The 20,641-nt window shown below is 35.8% G+C and overlaps 1 protein-coding gene across 5 annotated transcripts in view; it reads left to right on the top strand.

The window, feature by feature from the left end:
* Positions 1–20,641, top strand: part of CYLD (ubiquitin carboxyl-terminal hydrolase CYLD) — a 451,655-nt gene that overhangs the window by 6,393 nt on the left and 424,621 nt on the right. Inside the window, exon 2 of one of the 5 annotated variants that reach the window (XM_090407953.1) lies at positions 13,455–13,573. The exons of 3 other annotated variants lie outside the window; for them this stretch is intronic. The gene's annotated coding sequence lies outside the window, so the exon portion shown is untranslated. Of the gene's footprint in view, positions 1–5,391; positions 5,601–13,454; positions 13,574–20,641 lie in introns of those variants that run through there. One more of the 5 variants, XM_090407952.1, reaches the window with a different exon arrangement.

The following is a 20,641-nucleotide window of genomic DNA, read 5'->3' as shown; positions in this document are numbered from 1 at the left end:
TGAAGTATTTTCAGGATTGGGGCAACTCGTGGTAAAGGTGGTATAAGTTCTCATCACTTGCCTAAATGTCTCCCATAACAAAGCACATTTCTTTGCAGACATGTATAATGCTATGCATTAAGGGAAGTGCCACTACCCAGACCAGTTTCAACTTTTATTGAGGTTTCATCAGTGGGAGTCAGACCCAGAGGTGGGGATACTAAGGTAGAAGTAACAAAGCACATTTCCTTGCAGACATGTATAATGCTATGCATTAAGGGAAGGGCCACTACCCAGACCAGTTTCAACCTTTATTGAGGTTTCATCAGTGGGAGTCAGACCCAGAGGTGGGGATACTAAGGTAGAAGTAATGGAGAAGTCATATTTACCTATACCAGTTGTCAAAAGGTGTCACACCTTATTTCTCCATTACTTCCACCTTATTATCACCACCTCTGGGTCTGGCTCCCACTGATGAGACCTCAATAAAGGTTGAAACTGGTCTGGGTAGTGGCCCTTCCCTTAATGCATAGCATTATACATGTCTGCAAGGAAATGTGCTTTGTTATGGGAGATATTTAGGCAAGTGATGAGGTCGAAAGTGGTCTGGGTAGTGGTCCTTCCCTTAGTGCATAGCATTATACATGTCCGCAAGATGTGCTTTGCATTATGGGAGATACTAAGGCAAGTGATGAGAACTTATACCACCTTTACGACGAGTTGCCCCAGTCCTGAAAATACTTCAGGTGCAAACTTTGTTTGCTTACACTTGGATAAAGGATTAAACCAAATATATAACTGGAAGAAAATCCTCGTTGACTATGCTATTGTTGATAGTGATATTTTCATGCTCGTTCAGATTACAGAGGATTTGAAATTGGAAGTGACCATCACTTAGTTTTAAGTAGGATAAAAATGAATATTATTGTAAAGAGCAGTATGTTAAAAAAGTTGAAAAAGAATTAAAGTTGAACAACTTTCATGGGTAAACTGTAGAACTCATCTATACAAACATTATTAAGAAAGAATGAAACATTTCAAACAAGAACCGGATCTTGGGGGTCTCAGCGAGAAATTCTAAAGAAAACATTGATTAATTCAGCTGGGAAGGCATGCGGTGAAGTTGTCTGCAAGGATGAAAAAGCAAAAATGCCATTGTTGACTCAAGTAGGTAAAGAAGCAGTCCAGGAAAAGGAGAACGCATACTGCAAGTTCCTAGTAAATAAGTCGACAGATGCCCTAAAAGAATACAGAGAAAAATGTAAGAGAGCAAAGCTATGTGTAAGAGTAGCTAAACAGAAGTTATGGGAAGACTTTGGTAAGAATATAGAAAATAAATATAATGAAGATGGTCAAATATTCTGGAGGCTGATAAAAAGCTTAGAAATGGAAGAAAGATTACTGTAGGAATCAGAGATGATAAAGGTGATGTAAAAACTGAAGATAAGGATATCCTAAATGTCTGGAGTAAATACTTAACAAGCAGTGACAGAATGACAGAAATTTTTCAAGAGGAATGCAAACAGGAGCACTTGATATGTACTCCTGTTTGCATTCCAAATGTGGTTTGCTTGAACAAAACAGCTGGAGTAGATGATATTTGACCAGAAATGTTTAAGTATGTAGGTATAAAAGTTTTGTGGTGACTGCGCTGCATAATTCAGAGGGCCTGGTCAGAATGTAGAATTCCTTATTATTGGAGCAAAGCTCTCATATTACCTATCTATAAAAAATGAATAAAGCTGCATGTGAGAATTACAGAGGAATTTATGCCTAAATTAAAGATGCCAAGAAGTTGTATTCTTGGTTTCATCCTTTATACAAGCATAAGCAAACAAAGTTTGTGCATGAAGTAACTTCACGACTAGGCTACTTGTATATAGAGCTAATGACTTCACATCAGTTGCCTTAGTATGCAGTAATGCATTATTGCATTTCCTTATGGACATGTATAATGCTGTGCATTATGGGAAGGGCTACTACCCAGACTGATTTTGTTCTTTATTGAGGTCTCATCAGTGGGAGCCAGACCCAGAATTGATACCAAGATTGAGGTAATGCAGAAGTCATGAAGTAATAGTATAACCAAGTGGAAAAACTTTCAACGTCAATCTCTAATCCAGAGTATTTTAGCAGTAAGGTGTGACACCTTTTGGCTACTTGTATATGGAAATATGACTTCTGCATTACTTCAACCTTAGTATCACTTCTTGGTCTCTCTCCCACTGATCAGACTTCAATAAAGGTCGAAACCAATCTGGGTAGTGGCTGTTTCCAAAATGCATAGCATTATACATGTCCGTAAGGATATGTGCATTATTAGATACCAAAGCAGCTGATGTAAAGTCATTAACCTCTATATACAAGTAGCCCAGTCGTGAAATTACTTCACGTGCAAACTTTGTTTGCCTATGCTTGGATAAAGGATGAAACCAAGAATATAACTTCTTGGCATCTTTAATTTATAATATAACCAATTCCAGGTAACATTTATCCAAGCATTCTTGAAAAGAGGCTGAGAAATAATCATGGATTAGAAATATGGACAAGAACAAGCTGGGTTCAGGCTATATGCTAACCACTCTCCAGCCAAAAGGCTGCAGGTTCGAATCCTGCTGTGGGCATGGATGTTTGTGATTGTCTGTGGAAATACTAGTGGTAGTTGTCAGCAGTAGATGGCATTGGTGTAGTTGCAGTCAGTTGGTGGATTGTGAGCGGTGGAGACCGAGTTGTAGAGTAGGTGTCCTCCCTCGATGAGTCTTTGGACTTCCTGGAGGTGACAAATAATAATAATAATAACAATAAAAACTGTGATTCTCGAGATCAGGTTTTCAAATTATGACAAATTGTTGAGAAATCATGGGAATATCACATGGATCTATACTTAATTTTTTTAGATAAGGTACCCAGAGAAAAGCTTTTCAAAATAATTGGAGCATTATACAGAGCAATACATAATGTATATTTAAGTTGTAAGTCAGCAGATAGAATTAAAGGAAGTGCAGGAAGATGGTTTGATGTTATATCAATGTGAGACAAGGATGTACATTATATCCACTGTTATTCATCATCTATATCAGTGGTCTTCAAACTTCAAAAATGTTGCAATAATACATAATGTAGCACCTCTGTAGCGTAATTGGAAGAATGACTATGATCTGTGACAGTCATTCTTCAAAGTTACGACCAAAAGACCTCAATGAGTCTTTTGGTCATAACTGTTAAGGTTATGACCTCTGTGCCCTTCAGTTGGTAAAGGCTTAAGTTCAATTCTCATCATGATGAGAGGAATCTTTATATGGTTTTTTTTCAATTGAAGGTAAGTTAGCTGATCTCATATGGAGGTTTATCCCATCTATCCCAATGGCTTTAACAGGCCTTTAAGACCCACAACCTTCCAAGCATGCTTGGATTTCGTAACCGAAATACGGGGATAGAATGGTCACTCCTATGCCTCAAGGTATTCTTGGCTGTATCCCTGTGTGTTCACGGGGCCGGTTTGCCTGCTTGCGGGATGAAAAACACCAGATAAACTGGCGGAAAAAACCCTACTGCTGGCGCCCAAGACCGGCTAACTTGGCTATGGCTGAGGAAGATCCTTCAGCTCCTCACGTCTCCGATGGGAATCGAACCTAGGACACTCCTTCCCCAGGCACATGGTTGTGAAGTGCAAAGCCACTAGGCTAACCGCGTGGACTCTCATATGGAGGTAGCACAGTTTTTTCCTCTCTGAAACTTGGGTTTTTCATCCTGCATGCAGACAAATCTGCCTTGAGAAAACATACAATTTACAGACAAAAAATACTACTGATGGTTGTGGATGGTAGATGTTGCTGATGTAGATGATGATTATAGTTGTGGTTTGTGTAGTTAGTAAATTAAGCGGTGGAGACTGACAGCTGTAGAGTAGGTGTACTCCCTCGATGAGTCTTTGGACTCCTTGAAGATGTTGTAATCTTCTTCTTCCTTCCAATAATTGACCTAGTGGCCTGTTAAGGTCTCTTCCCATCGTTTCAAAGACCCTCCTCTATTCCTTCTCTCTTGAGGTCGATATATCTGTATCTCTTTGGGGAGTCTTCTTTCACTTATTCTTTCTATATGTTATCTCCATCTCACTCTATAAAGATCAATGCAGTCTAAAACATATATCACCTCAAGTTTCTTTGATATCACTATTGTGTTTGAAGTCTAGTCTATTATATTCAGCTGTTTTTGCACATGAATCTCATTTCAGAGGTTATCAGTTTTTTTTCCTATCTGCTTGGGTTATGGTCCAGGCTTCTGAATCATATGCTAAGATAGGTCCTGCTATAGAGCTCTGGATTCTTATTCTTATTTTCTTGCTTATTAAATTTGGATTAAATATCTGATTAATAGTTTTTGTTATTCCTATATAATTGTTTATTTTATGATGCATGTCTTTCTCTCTTTCATAAGATAAGGGGTAGCCTAGATATTTGGATGTATTAACCTCTTCTGTAATATCATTGATGCAAATTTTGCATCTAATTGGGTCTTGGCCTTTGAATGCCACGACTTTGGTTTTGGAAGTGGAGATTTCCATATTGTATCTTTTTGCTATTTCATTTAAGAAGAGGCTGCTTGCTGTAGTGAATTTTCATTATACAGTCATCCCTTGACTTTCCAATATAGTCATCCCAAGGAACCTCGGGGTTCCTTTCCATCTGGTAGGATGTAAGTCACTTTGGACATAAGTCGATACATTAAATCAACGGAGTTATAGGGTCCTGGGACTTAACAGTAATAAGTATACTGTCATTTTAATTTTTAAACCTTATTATAAAACTGTACTGTTGTTACCGCCAATATAAAACAGGAGAATAATCACCCAAATCTTCCTCCACAATCGCATCTTCATTACCTTCCCTATGTGAAGGACCAGGCTGTGGCTCTTCTGGTGTAAACGTTGTTTTTTTGATGAAAATGTCCAATGTGCTTTGCTTATTCCTCTTCTTCTTTTCATCTTAAATTTGTTTATAGCAAGCAGACGCATCGTGTACTTTCCTTTCTACTAATAAGTAGTGTTCAACATTGGGGTCTAAGTCTTCAACCATTTTGAGAACATTGCTAACTGCAGAGAACATTTCTGCAAGACCCTTCACTGTGAATTGTTTAACTATTCCTTTTCCTTTGCTCGTTCTTCCTCTTCTGCAACATGTTGTTCCTCCAGTTTGACTAATTCTTCGTTGGTCCACTCATAGAAAGTGCCCCTTTCTATGAGTGGAACTAATGTCATCATCATTCACTTTGAGATTCGGATTGTTTGCTAGGCCCACTATTTCTTCACTCAATTTACAAAGGTCTTAATTTTTTTCAAAACTTCCAAAATCGTGCACAAACCTTTTTAATGTCTTTTTCCATATGCCACTCATACATTGAGAGGTCACTTCATCCCAAGCCACAGCAATATTTTTAATAGCATGATAAATATTGAATGCTTTCCAGAAATGCATGAGAGTCTGGTCGTTTCCTTCAGTAGTAGAAATGGCTTGTGAAAAAGTTCTTCGTAGGTAATAAGCGTTAAACACTACAAGAACTCCCTTATCCATTGTTGGATCAATGACGTAGTGTTTGGAAGGAGAAACATGACCTTGAACTTGGTAAATATCACTGATATAAGACATTACCTGAAGCATTATCTAGAATTAATAAAATTTTAAATTCTACATTTTCTTTCACACAATAGCTTTCCATTTCACTCATATAACAGTTGATTAAGGCATCCCAAACAATTTTTGAGTCATCCACAACTTTTTATATCTTTGCTAATGAACTGGAAGAGTATGCTTCCTAATGTTTTTGAAGGCTCATGGATTCTCACTGTGCCATATCACAAATGCTTTCACTTTATATCCAGCCACATTATCCCCTAACAGAATCGTAACATGGTCTTTAAGAGCTTTGAAACCAGGCATAGATTTTAGCTTTTCGTGAATGAATGTCCTTTCGGGCATTTTTTTCCAAAACAAGGAGATCTCATCCATATTAAATATTTGCTGTGGCAAATTATTTTCCTCCGTAATAATTTTATCTAATTTCTCCACAAACTCCTTGGCAGCCTTCTCATCGAAACTTGCAGATTCACCATACATTTTTGCATTATGTAGTGCAAAACGCTGCTTGAATCTTATGAACAAACTGGAAGAAGCATTGAATCTGTAGTTGTATTGGGTCCTTTTAAATTCTTTAATTAGTTTTTAATTATCATCAGTCACAAAATATATTCCATTTGATAAATAAATTAATATGAATGAAGACTTTACCTTGTCACACACACCTCTTTTAAATGACATAAAGCAATGAAGATCTTACAATTTCAATGTGATCATAAAAGTAAACTGTCACATTTAGCTAACCAACAACAACTGCTTGAAAAATATGTAGGGAGCAATATCTGGACTTGTAATGCAAATTGCGTTCCCATTATGCACTGTTTCTGTCAGTGAACTTTGCTTTTCACTATATGTTAAGTTTATTTCACTACACATACACTAAGTCACTTAATTTGATGCTTTGCATTTCTAGTTATGATTGACTGACCTAGTGTCAGTCAATCATAACTAGAAATGGATGATCCACTCAACTCAGTATTACAACTGAAGGTATTACATTTTCACACTTCTGGGAATGGGTGGCAGATGCCTTGATCCTCATATCAAAAAGATATTTATTAAATTATTTGACACAACAAAAACTATCTATTTATATTCCTGAATTCAAATGAATCCCATGGAAACCCTGGATGATTCTCACTGAACCCTGGAGTTCTGAGGAACACAGTTTGAATAAATACTGCTGATCTATATGGATCACATTATGAAAGAAAGTGGCATCAAACCTGATATTAGAATTAGAGGTATCAAACTTAGCTCTTTGCTCTATGCAGATGATGTTGTAAATACATTCAGGTCAAGTCTACAGATTCTCTAACTAAATTGAATAACAGTTGTAACAAATTTGGTATGAAAATCATCAATAAGAAGACCAAAACTTTAAAAATAGGCTGGAACATAGAATGCCTTCTGAATGGAGAGACTATAGAACAAGTAAAAGATTTCAGCTATTTAGGCACAGGCTTTAGTGAAGAAGGGAAGTTATTAGAGATAGACAACAGAATAAATTTTTACAGAATAGGAAAGAAATTAGCCAAAACACTAGCTAGCAGTATATAGGACAGTGTTCAACCAATTTTAAGTTATGTATTTGAAAGTTGGGTTGGAAATAAAGCATTTAATCAAAGATTCGAGATCACAGATATGAGAATTCTGAAAAAAATTGGGGACCTGAATTAGTTAAATCTAGAAATAGACAATTGAATCTGGTATGGTGGGCAGTTCAGTTGAATAAATTTATATGGAATAAGAGAGAAATTAGCCAAAACATTAACCAGCAGTACACAAGACAGCATTCCAACTAATTTTAAGTTATGGATCTGAGAGTTGAGTTAGAAATAAAGCATTTGATCAATTGATGAGTTTTTCTTAGAACTCATCAAATTGATCATTTGATGAGTTCTGAGAAAAATTATGGGCATGAATAGATGACATCATTGGCAAAATAACATTAAAAAGTGGGATATTAGGAAAGAACTTGACAATGTTGGCATTCAAGAATGTGTGAACAGGGCCACTCTCTAAGCTTGATTCAGTCAGAACTGTCTTTAATAAGGTTTTTAATAGGACGAAATGTTAGATACAACAGTATTGGCATGCTGAGAAGTAAGCTTAATTTGGAAAAAAATTGTTGAAAGGAAATTATGAATTATGTAAACTTATGTTGTGCTGTCATAGTTACCTGAGGGTGCATCTCAAGAAATTGATGATGAAGATAGAAAATGTGAACAAGCAGGAACTGATGTAATAATAATTATAAAATTAAATACCAGACTTGAATTAAAAATGTATGTCCCTATAGTGATACAGGTGATAATGCATAGAGAATTTTATGAAAGACTAGATCAAGCATCAGAAACTAAAAATTCACCATATTGTCATGATTATGATAGACAGAGTCAAATATATTTTACTTTACTTAATCCTTTCTCTTCTACCTTTTACAGCGTCGAGGTTATTTTTAGACATCACAACTGCAACCATAACGAGAATAAGGTGGTTAGCCCTATGCCTCCCGGTGTGTTCACGGGGCCGGTTTGCCTATTCTGGGGAACGAAAAACCTGAGTTTCTGGGTGAAAAAACCCCCTACCTTTTGTATGTGACTGGCTAACTAACCTTTCATCAAAATCCCTTATCAGCGAAGTGATGATAAAGGTTCCTCACTTCACTGATAGGAATCAAACCCAGATCTTTCCGACCAAAAGGGCTTCGTCTATAATGGCTGAGCTATGGAGGCTCTCAAATATATTATTATTATTACTACTACGTGACACCTCCAAGGAGTCCAAAGACTCATCGAGGGAGGGCACCTTCTTCTACAACTTTCTGCCTCCACCACGATTGCCAACCACACCAAACTGCCACAACCATCATCATCTACTACCCATCACTGCTTTGTATGTGATATTTTTTTGTCTGTAAATTGCGTCTGTTTGCAAGGCCGATTTGTCTGTATGTGGGATGAAAAACTCAAGTTTCTGGGAGAAAAAATCCTACTACTCTGTATGAGATTGGTTAACTCACCTTCAACTGAAAAAGCCCATATAAAGATTTCTCTTGTCACAACGAAAATTGAACTTAGGCCTTTTCCAGTTGAAGGGTGCAACGTACCATCATCCTTCCATTTCCCTATGGATGCGCTTCAAGGACATTTAGATTAGAGAAAATGAGAGAGAAGAGAAAGTAACTAACTAGTTAACTGAATTCAGTCAAAACTTAATTTGTTCAAAAAATGTAATCACAATTTATGAAATTATTTTTTTCTTCAGTAACATAACTAACAGCATATACATATATACTTGCTATTCTGTTCCCCCCCCCCTTTAAACTACTGGAATTTTACAGTAAGAATTCTAGTGTTTGTGCCATTATTGAAGATGTTTATATGTGTCCTGTGGTTTGAAATTGACAAGTGTATGCTGAGATCATGATGATTAGATTTCTTCCTGTCAGTAGCATCTCTAAAGTATTGAAGAAATACATCAAATGTTGAAAATGCCAAGTGTGGGATTATGGTAGATACAGAACAACATAAACTGCATACATAAAATGAAGTTGAGTGAGAATATTTGCTATAGTGTGTTACATGTTCACATCTTCTGTCTACTTGCTTAGATATGAACCAGATTGATATTCTTAATGATGTACTAACTCACAGATAGTAATGTAATTATTTTTATGTCTGAATACCTTTATCTGTACCATATTTTCATCTCTTTTGTTCTTTGATGGATAGTTGTAAACATTCATCATCTACAGACAGTGGCGTCAAGAGCCACTACTGCGTCCAGGGAAAAAAGCTCTTAGCAGGCCTCCAAAATAAATAAATAAAACAATTATGTTTATACTTTCCTGCTTTATATTAATACCAAAAATTAATAAACAATATCAGACTAGAGAAATCAAACTAAAAGTTGCATACACAAAACTTATATAATAACAACAATTAATAGCTAATAGCTGTTAACATCTTCAGTCGCTTATGCTGCAGGGGAAAGTAGGGAAAGCGTTTCACCTAGTAACCAAGGATGCTATTTATTGCGATCCTTAACCTGCTAAAAATAGACAATCGAATAAATGTTACCACTATTTAAAATTATATATTTTGAATTCTCTTGGTAAATTTTCAGTCATTTAAGAATAGTTGAATGTTTCTGTGACCAATACTATATTAAAAAGTTATATTAGTACCTAACTTGGCCCTTAAAAATTATGGACCTGGGGAATCTTCCTCCCAAAAAGCAAGTTTTTTTGATTTCAAGTAGTACTTGATGCTGTTGTCATTTTGCAATTTACTGCATTATTGAGAACAAAGTATTGAAACAGCAAGTGATCTAGACGATTTTACCTTTGTCTACCAGAGGAAGTTTGTACTAGCTACAGAAGTAGTATTATATAGCAGTCATTCTAAAAACTTCTAAAACAGATATATTATTATTGATGTCTGATTAGAATGATACTTCCCCATATCTTTGGTAAGGAGAAGCAGTCATTAAGATTCAGGTTCTGACCACACAGCCTGTATATAGTTTAAACCAGCATTTCTTATTACTAACTATTATAATAACGGAATTAACTCACGTAAATTATTCTTTATTCGTAGAATTTTCACCCGAGTATCACAGGCATCATCAGTACAGGTACAAGGCTAATTAAACAATAACTGTTATATTCACAAAGGGCTTCATCTATAATGACTGAGCTGTGGAGCTGCTCAAATATATTATTATTATTACTACTACGTGATACTTCCAAGGAGTCCAAAGACTTATCGAGGGAGGGCACCTTCTTCTACAACTAAGTAGAAGTAGGTGCTAAGTAGCTTAGGTTAAATTTCCTAAATTTATTTAATTATTAATATTTTTTATTTTTATTTTATTTAATTTATTTTTTTAATTATTTTAATTATTTAAATTATTTAGTTTAATTATTAAATAATAATTATTTAATTATAATAATTTTTATTTTATTTTTTAATATAATTAAATATATATATGTGTATACAATTATATGTTAGGAAAGATTTGCTGCTTTATAAAGTACTATCTCCAACAAGGGGGAAAGATATAGACCATCGGATCTGTTTAGGTTAGGGGAGTGAAGTAATGTTTCACATGTTTCTTTGTATAGCGGTTCCATTAGGAACTGACTTTTGTAAATGACTTTTGTCTTGTTCCACTTAACTCTATGTCTGGTGTTGATGGCATGTTCTGCAATTCCAGAATGTTCGGGTTCAAGGTACTGGATATACGACTGGTGTTCTTCTAACCGGACCTAAACAGATCTTCCTGTTTGTTCGAAATATGATAACCCACACGAGCAGGGAATCTGGTAGACACCTGGATAGCTGAGATGTGGGAGCTTGTCCTTTGGAGACATTAGGAATGTGGAGATATTTCTGACGGGTCGAAAAGCCACACAGATATTTAGTGGTTTTAGCACCTTATCTATGCGTTCACTAACCCCCTTGTACATAGGGGATAGGTATATGTGTAGGTTCTTCTGTACTTGAAGAGGATGCTGGAGCACGGCTACTTAAAGCTCTTTTTATGAAGGACTTCTTATAGCATTGGATATGAAGCAGGAATTAATATACTGTAATTCTGAAGAAAAAAAGGAGTGGGCTCTATGAACTAGTGTTTTTATAGTACCTGCCTTTTGACTAGGATGGTGATGTGATTCAGCATGGATGTACTGGCCTGTATGAGTCTCTTTCCTATAGACTGTGAATTGTAGATAACCATCTGGTTGGCAAAGAGCTTATTTACTTCTACTTCTAGAGTGAACTGGATCCTTGGATGAAGTGCATTATTTTTGAGAGAAACTGTTGTAGTTCTTCTGAGGTGCCCTTCCATATGGCAAAAATGTCGTCCACATCATCATCATCAAATTCCTGCCATGTACCCTCAAGGGGTGTACAGGATATGACAGTACTACATGAAAAATTTACATCATTACTAACTTCCTATCTACAATTTTCCTCCAAATCAGTCTGTTACTTGTCAAGACTCCAACATTATCAGATCTTATATTTCTATCGTCTAAGGCACTTTGTACCGTATCAATCCACCTATATCTTGGTCTTCCTCTGGGTTGTTTTCCTGCCAACCTGGCAGAGAACACTTGTTTTGCTAATCTTTCCTCTCCCATTCTATTTAAGTGACCATAGCACCTGAGATTAGCTCTGCTAATGCATTCCTGGATGCTGACAATGTCAAGTTCTTTCCTAATATCCTCATTTTTAATATGATATTGCCATTGATCCCATCTGTTCACACCTCTAATCTTTCTCAGGACTCTCATATCTGCGGTCTCTAGTCTTTGGTCAAGTGTTTTATTTCTGACCCAGCTCTCAGATCCATAAGTTAAAACTGGTTTGAACACTGTCTTGTATACAGCTAATTTAGTGTTCCCACTAATTTCTCTCTTATTCCATATGAATTTATTCAATTGACTTCCCACTATACCAGCTTTGCTGATTCTGTTGTCTATTTCTATATTTAATTTACCATCTTCAGTAAAAATTGTGCCTAAGTAACTGAAATGTTTTACTTGTTCCACAGGTTCTCCATTCACAACACAGTTGACATTTTCAATGATTCTGCTTATTTTCATTGTCTTTGTCTTTTTATTGCTGACCTTCATACCATATCTATTACAACAGCTATTCAATTTAGTCAGAGAATCTTGCAGACTTGTAGCAGATTTATTTATATTCCTATGCTTTCTCGACTATTTGTCGTAAAGTGAAGATCTGATCCTGACAGCCTGTATTTGGCCTGAATCCAGCTTGTTCTTCACCAAGCTTTTCTTCCACAATTCTTCTCAACCGTTTCTCAAGTATACTTGCATAGATCTTGCCAGGAACACTCAGTAGGGAAATACCTCTGTAATTCTCACATTCAGTTTTATTTCCCTTTTTATATATGGGTACTATGAGAGCTCTACTCCAATGATCGGGAATTCGTCCCTCAGTCCAGGCTTTCTGAACTATGCAGTGCAGCCACTGTAAGACTTTTATACCACCATACTTCAGCATTTCTGGTCGAATATCATCTACTCCTGCTGCCTTTCCACATTTCAAGCATTTGATGGCTTGAAATTTGGAAATGTTAAGATATTGAAATTTGGTTAAGATATGTCGTCCACATATCTTAACCAAATGTTAGGTCTGGGTGTAATGTTGTCAAAGATACGCTGTTCGAAATGCTCCATGAAGTAGTTGGCAATAGCAGGAGATATTGCCTCTCGTTCTTCATCCTGTTAATATCCACTCATTTTGTAATTCCTTCTGTATTAATCTGATAGAATTCCTTAACTAACTTGAAAGTCTCTATCATTTCCTCCTATCCACCAACCTCCGTAATCCACATTCCCTCAGATTCTCTTCATAACCAACACTCCAGTCCTGATATTACTTTGGTTATTCGTCTATGGACCCCTCTCTAGTATTTCCACATCACAGTGAAAACTAGGTGACCAAATCTGAGCATAATAGTCCATGTGTGGTCTGACCGATGCCTCATATAGAGGCACCACCACCACAATTGACACCTTATCCCTATGTATCAATGTACTGTTTATCATAGCAGCGATATGATGCACAATATTTGCATCACATGCAATGCACTGGCAGCACAAAGCTCTCGGAACTGTAGTCCAATGTCTACCATCATTCCAAGATCACGAATCTGATCTACTTCCTGAAGTACAGCTCCATCAATACAGTATGTAGTCCTATATCTCTATATCCCAAATTATAACACTTTGCATTTATTAATTTTAAACTACAACCCCCACTCATCTGTCAATGCTAAAAGTCTATTCAAATCTTCCTGTAGAGAATTAACATCAACAATACTCCTGATAATTCTACATAACTTTGCATCATCATCACCAAACATTTGAAGATCCCCAGTCAGTTCATATGAAATATCTTCAACAAATAAGTTAAACAGTAGTAAGTATATGTATAATATATATATATATATATATATATATATATATATAATATTAAATTAAATTAGTAAATGTACATGTGGGTCTTTAAATCTTAGTCTCTAAATTTTCAGATGCAGTTTAGAATATGACATATCAATTAAGCAAATTATGTAAAAAAAAAACATTACTATAATAAGTATAATAAGATATGTAATATTTTAAGAATACCACTGTTCTTACAGTAGTAAAAATAGATAAAGAGTATGACTTAAGAAATAATATGTTTGATAACAAAAGGAATGAGGAATGACTTAACAGTGAGAATTATGAAGGCCAGAGACAAATGAGAGCAAACCATCATGAAAAAGGTGAAGCAGCTGCAGAAAATGCATAAAACAGAAACAGAGCTAAACAGGAATACAAAAAAAAAAAAATAATAATAATAAATAATGGAGATGTAGACATATTGGAATAATTAAAGTACACAAAAGAAATAAAGAAAGATGGAAGAGCATGTTAAAGAAATTAGCTGAAACTTGAGTGGGGCTTGTAATCAGGAAATATTGTAAAGAAATGTTAGGTATTTTTAGTATTATTGTTCAACTTCCATTGTATCACAATTAACACTGCAGGAAGCTCTTACTTCTACACACAGCCTTTGAACAATAGAAAAGTCAGTATATCCATAAGCCAGTCTTGAAATGCATTCAACTCATCTAAAATATTTACTTCCGTTCTCTTACTTTCATGCTTCATGGATAATCTGTTTTTTTTTTTTTCTTTCATAGTCTTCACATGCATCAACTTCTTTCTTCTGTCTTCCTCTGCTTTTATACTCAGCACTGTTTTGTGCAAACTGGAATTCACTCATGCAATATTTATTGAGTATTAAACTTCTACTGTTGTCTTGCTAGCATTGTGCTAGTAAGACAACATAGTAGAACATTTATACAACTGTAGTAGCTGGTAAATTTTCCATATTACCATTTCTTTAATTCACATGAAAACACAAGGAAATAAGTAAATAATATTTATTTAAAGTAATATATTTTAGCCTGAATATTATGGGCCATCATCAGTGGAAAGGATAGTTAATTACAAGGTAGAACATGAACAGTGGATTGATTTGAAACAGTGAGAGGCTATTAATGTTAAGTTATTAGCCTGTATATACAAGTGGCCTAGTTGTGAAGATCTTTCACATGCAAACTTTGTGTGCTTACACTTGCTAAAGGATTAATACAAGAATATCATTCCTTGGCATCCTTAATTTAATTTATAACCAAGTGAAAAAACTTTCAACAACCACCGCTGACAACCTATTTCTTTCTTTCATTTACTGCTCCATGCAAAAAATTTATACAACTTCCAGTGGTGCCCTTCTTTTCTTTTCCTTCATTTGTGTGTTGAAAATTTATTCTACCTTTTAGTGTATGTATAAAACATGTTTCATGCATAAATGCTTATGCATGAAACATGTATGTTTTTGCCTTTGTTCCTCATTTCTACCTATTGACTACATTTTTTATCATTACAGTAAGCATTCTACTAAGTCACCCTCTTAGTTACTCACCTCTAGATGTGTTCAACCACTTCATCTTCAAGAAATTCAGAATAAATGTGCACACAGTAGTCCAGATGTGGTCATGTTAAAACCTTAATGAAGAAGAAGAAGAATTTCTTTATCCTTACTTGTCACCACTGTTTTTGAACATTCAGATGATCTTATGAAAAAAGTGAACTATTTTGCTCACTTTTGTAATGTCTCCCAAATTTCAGTATCCAATCCACAATTGCCCTTTCTCCACATCAGTATCTTATATTCCAGTTCCATCATAATACATAACTTGTAATTTTTTCATCCCATGTGCATACTCATACAGTTTGCCATGTTAGTCTGACTACCATTTGGATCCATGCACCACTTTTAACTGTTAGCCTCTTGATTTTAGTATTGTCAGCAAACTGAACCTAAGATCTCATAATGAAATTCCTGATATGTATCCTCAGGGAGTGTACAGGATAATTAGGATAGTACTACATTAAAAAGTTACACCATTACTAACTTTCGATCAATAATATTCCTCCAATTAATCTGTTAAGACTCCCATATTATTAGATCATTTATTTCTGTCTTTTAAGTCACTTTTTTACTGTGTCAATCCATCTACATCTTGGTCTTCCTCTGGGTCTTTTTCCTGCCAACTTGCAAAGAACACTTGTTTTGCTAATCTTTTCTCTCCATTTCTGTTTAAGTGACCATATCACCTGAGATTAGCTCTACTAACACCTTCCTGAATACCAACAATGGCAAGTTCTTTCCTAATGGCTTCATTTTTGATGTGATATTGCCATTGATGCCACTGTTCACTCCACTAATCTTTCTCAGAACTCTCATATCAGAGGTCTCTAGTCTTTGATCAGGTGTTTTATTTCTAACCAATTCGGATCCATAAGCTGAAATTGGTTCGAACACTGTGTTATGTACAGCTAATTTAGTGTTTTGACTAATTACTGTCTTATTCCATATAAATTTATTCAGCTGACTTCCTACCATACCACCTAAGATCATTAACATATCATTAAAATGTATAAATTAAATAGCAGTGGCTTGTAGCCCAATTATGAAGCTTTTACTTAGGCCTAATTAAGACCTACCTAATTAACTTTTCTTGTGGTGAGTGAACAATTCATCAGGTCAGCCTTTCTTTCAGCTGGTTTACAACAATTACCTCATAGACATGCCGCAAACATACCACAGCCATGGTCACTGTTGCATTTCTAGTATTCTACACTCTTGGATTAGTTTTTTTTTTTTTGAATATCAAATGTATATGTGTGAGGCAAACCTTCACATCAATGCTATGGGTGAAGAAGACTTCTTTTCTGCACTCATCTAAGGATAAGCTTAATCTGTCATATGACACAGGAGTTTAAAATATGGTTTTTTTTTTGGGGGGGGGGTCTTATGTTTTGGTCACAACAAAGCCCAGTCTTACATAGTACATAATTTCATTTACTCAGAGTCCATTGGAACAATACCAAAGTTTTCCATAGAAACTGATTAAAACTAGAAAGACTATGAAGGAAGTTGTGAAGATTTTCTCAACTAAACCAAATTTAAACAGAAATGACTGCCTAAGGTATTCCTTGTTCTGTGAAATAGTTTGTTAAACTCACCATATTGCTGTTAACTTTTTTTTAATCTTTTGATTTAATTATTCTTTTCTAGTTCAGTCCTGTTAGGTAAGACTAAACTCATCTGCAATTTCATGCACATTTCATCATTATACTTGCCAAGAAATTTTATTCTTGTTTAATTATTTATCCAACTGTAAAGTGTATTGAATGTGAAGTATCTCATCTTCGTGACTTGGGCACTTGTATATAAACGATGTTTGACTTGCATCAATTGTCTCAGCATCCTGTAATGGAAAGGGTCACTACCTAGACTGGTTTTGACCTTTATTGAAGTCTCGTTATTGGAAGACAGATCCATAAAAAATACCAAGGGTGAATTGTAGAAGTCATATATTTTCCATATACAACTAGCAAAAAAAACATATCACCTAATTTATTAAAAATACTTTGGATCAGCGATAGTAGTGGAATGTTTTTGCAGTTACAACGTAAATTATACTTGCCAAGAATAATTGTGAAGGTACTTCATCCATAAACTGATCCTGCTGAAATTTTAGGCTACATTACAAATATTTGCAGCATGTGCATGATATAATTTTGGCAACAAAGATGTCTCATGAAGCATTGTTCACTAAAAATATAACATTCTAAAATACAGCAGTAATGATGACAAGTGTAATGATAAATGTTTTTTTTATTTTATTTTTATTTTTTTATTAATGTCATGATTATGTTCAGGATATACCATGAGCCTACAGTCAGGGTAGAAGAGATGTCAGTATTGTTATTATCTTGGAACACCAGGATGATGAAATTAACTGAGACAGCAAAACATTCACATTTCTTAAATACAGAGAACATATTCACAAATGTGGTATTGGACAGCATATTTCACAGTGGTTAATCTTGGAAGGAAGGAGTACAATTATTACAAAAATGTCACTCAAAAGTGATGCCTGATGAAATTGAACAGTAAGTACAATCAGGTGTAAGTTTATTTGTCACATGATATATATGGCCTAGTGTGAGTATTTTTTTTAGAGTCACTTGTGCCATAAATGTATGACACAAGAATAAGGATGAATAAAGTATCAAAACTTTAATACTCAGATATTTCATCCTAAAATTTGCATGTCATCAGTGGCATAAGGCTTGGTGTACAAGTTAAAATGTAAACAATGAATTATTTAAAATAGTAAGAGTTGCATGATGGTATAACTAGAACAGTGCAAGTGGTTAACAGAAGAAGTCTTAGATTATGTAAATATACCTGCCTACCAATAATTGTCTGGACACTTTAGCAATTTACACTTGTTACCAGCAGGCAAACCTAATATCAGGTATGTCCACCTTTGGCTTTGATCACCTCTTGCACCCTTTGCGGGAGGCTTTCCACCAATGTGTGGCAGACATCAGGTGGAATTTATCTCCATTCTTCCATCAAAGCTGCACTGAGTGCTGCGACAGATTGAGGACGTGCTGCTCTGGACCTCAATTATTGTTCCAATTCATCCCACAGGTGTTCGATGGGGTTGAAGGCAAAACCCTGTGCAGGCCAGGGGAATCGTTTAACACCCATCTCTTCATACCATTCCATAACAGCTGCAGCTTTGTGGCATGGGTATCGTCTTGATATTAACATGGGTCCATTCCATAAAAACTCCACAGTGTAGGCAGCACCTGATTATCCAGAATATCAATGTGTACTGTGCTGCCTTTAAGGAACCACAGACAACAACAACCACCAGTGGTCCCACTCTAGCTGAATGCACCCCACACCATTACTCCTCCACCACCAAATTGATGTCAGGGTGTGAGTATGGAGGCAGCATGGTGAATGCTTGTTACCACTGTGGGTACAACACACTGTGGTAACAAGCATTCACCATGCTGATTCCAACCTACACCCTGCCTTCAGACTGGAAACAGGTGAACCTTGATTCATCTATCCTAAGTACCATTTTCCACTAGTCTGTTGTCCAGTTCACATTCTCTTTGTACCAGGCCAGTCAAGCCATCTTGTTCGTTGTTATGATGTTCGGCTTGTGTGCTGCTGCTATTCCATGGAAACCCAGTAAATGGAGTTCTTTTTGTATAGTGTTAGTGCTCACCAGAGTGAGTTCCAGAGCTCTGGAACTCATCATGGATGGTCTATGCCAGTTTTTGCATTCCACCCGTTTTAACACCCTCCTGTCCCTGTCAGTCAGTTTTGGCAGCCATCCTGGGTGTTTTCCTGCACTAGCCATACCAGAATGTCTCCCTTTGTTAATCACATTGACAATCGCTGATTTTGGATGCTTCAGTTGAACAGCAATAGCACATATGGACATGCCACCAATCACAGCCCGCAATGACACCTCCCTCGAAGTCACTGAGTTCACGTTATATTGCCATACCACTTATATTCAACTCTACGATGAAATACTGCTTCCTACTATCCATACATCAGTTTTTATGTTATTATAAACCAGGAATGTTCAATACTTTCAAATAACAGAGTGTTTGAACAATTATTGGTAGATAGTGTGTGTGTGTATATATATATATGTAGATATATTATTATTGATGTCTGATTAGAATGATACTTTCCCATATCTTTGGTAAGGAGAAACAGTCATTAAGATTCAGGTTCGGATGATGCCCTCCTTAAACAAATGTTAGAACTTTGTAGCAGTGCTGTGGGATAAATGTGTTTCAGACCAGAAGATATTGTGATCGATATCAATTCTGTGTTGTGCTAGGCCAGATTTCTCATTAATGGTGTAAGATTAGTGTTCTTGTAATTTTTTTCTCCACAAAATGCTGAGTTTGTCTGAAGTAGGAAAGGTGATAGTTACAAGGAACTTTGTAGAGATGCCAGGAAGAGAAAGCGGAGATTATTTATCTTTAGAAGTTGAGAACCAAGAGGAGAGTTTATTGATAGGAATAAATGTAGCCATTACATTGAATTTTTTAAGATTCTTGAGAGTGGTTCAGAGATGCCAGAAATGTATGGGATCTCCTAGTGGACGGCTTATTATTATTATTCATGACCTTTTTGGTGTCATAAAACTTGTGGGAGAACCATGAATCTATCATACCACCCCTTACCTTATTCACTGTTTGCACTCACATCACTCTCCCCCCCCCCCTCCCAAGACATTGACTGACATTACAGGATACAAGCATTTTAAATGCACATACTTACACACTCAGATTGAAACCATTTAATTATATACTCCTTCCCCCCCCCCAAAAAAAATGTTTAACTGTTTCATTTTGATGAACATGCCCCTCTTTTGCAAGAGTCAACTGCTGCTACATCTTAACCTTAAGCTAGTGTGTTGTCTTTAGTATCCTGCATTTCTAATGCAATGAAAGTTAGTATCCATTGTTTCATGCAGTTTTCTGCCAAGAAAATGAATTGTGACATAAACATTGGTGGTCTATATGCATTAGTTCACAATTATTTTGCATCTGCAAAAGTTTATTCCTTATAATATTCAAGAATCTTCATGCAGTGTAGATGCTAATAAGTTATGATATTATTATTATTTATGGCATCACCATCATATACACAAATCCTATCATACCTCTCCTTAAATCCATTCGCTATCAGGGAACTCACAACCAATTCTGACTATCCATTCCACTCACTCACCACTCTCCATGCAAAAATTCTGATCCACACCCCCTACTAACCACACTCTTACACAACTACTATGGATGGTTTGTTCTCTGGCTATTTGTCATACATTGAAAAATTTCACTTGCATAAATTTTATAAAACCCCTTTAATATCTTAAAAGTTTCTATTGTTTCCCTTCTTTTCCACCTATCAACCAAACTTTGTAACCCATAAACCGTCAACCTATTCCTGTAGGGAGTATTCCACAGACCTGTCATTATCTTGGTCACTCGTCTCTGAATCTTTCGACCACTTCCTTGTCCCCAAGAAACCCAGGTG

This window comes from Typopeltis vanoorti, chromosome 18 (genome assembly GCF_054136105.1).
Source record: "Typopeltis vanoorti isolate ZY-2024b chromosome 18, IOZ_Tvanoo_1.0, whole genome shotgun sequence".
In the NCBI taxonomy this organism is placed as follows: domain Eukaryota; kingdom Metazoa; phylum Arthropoda; class Arachnida; order Uropygi; family Thelyphonidae; genus Typopeltis; species Typopeltis vanoorti.
This window is presented reverse-complemented; position numbering and strand designations above follow the sequence as displayed.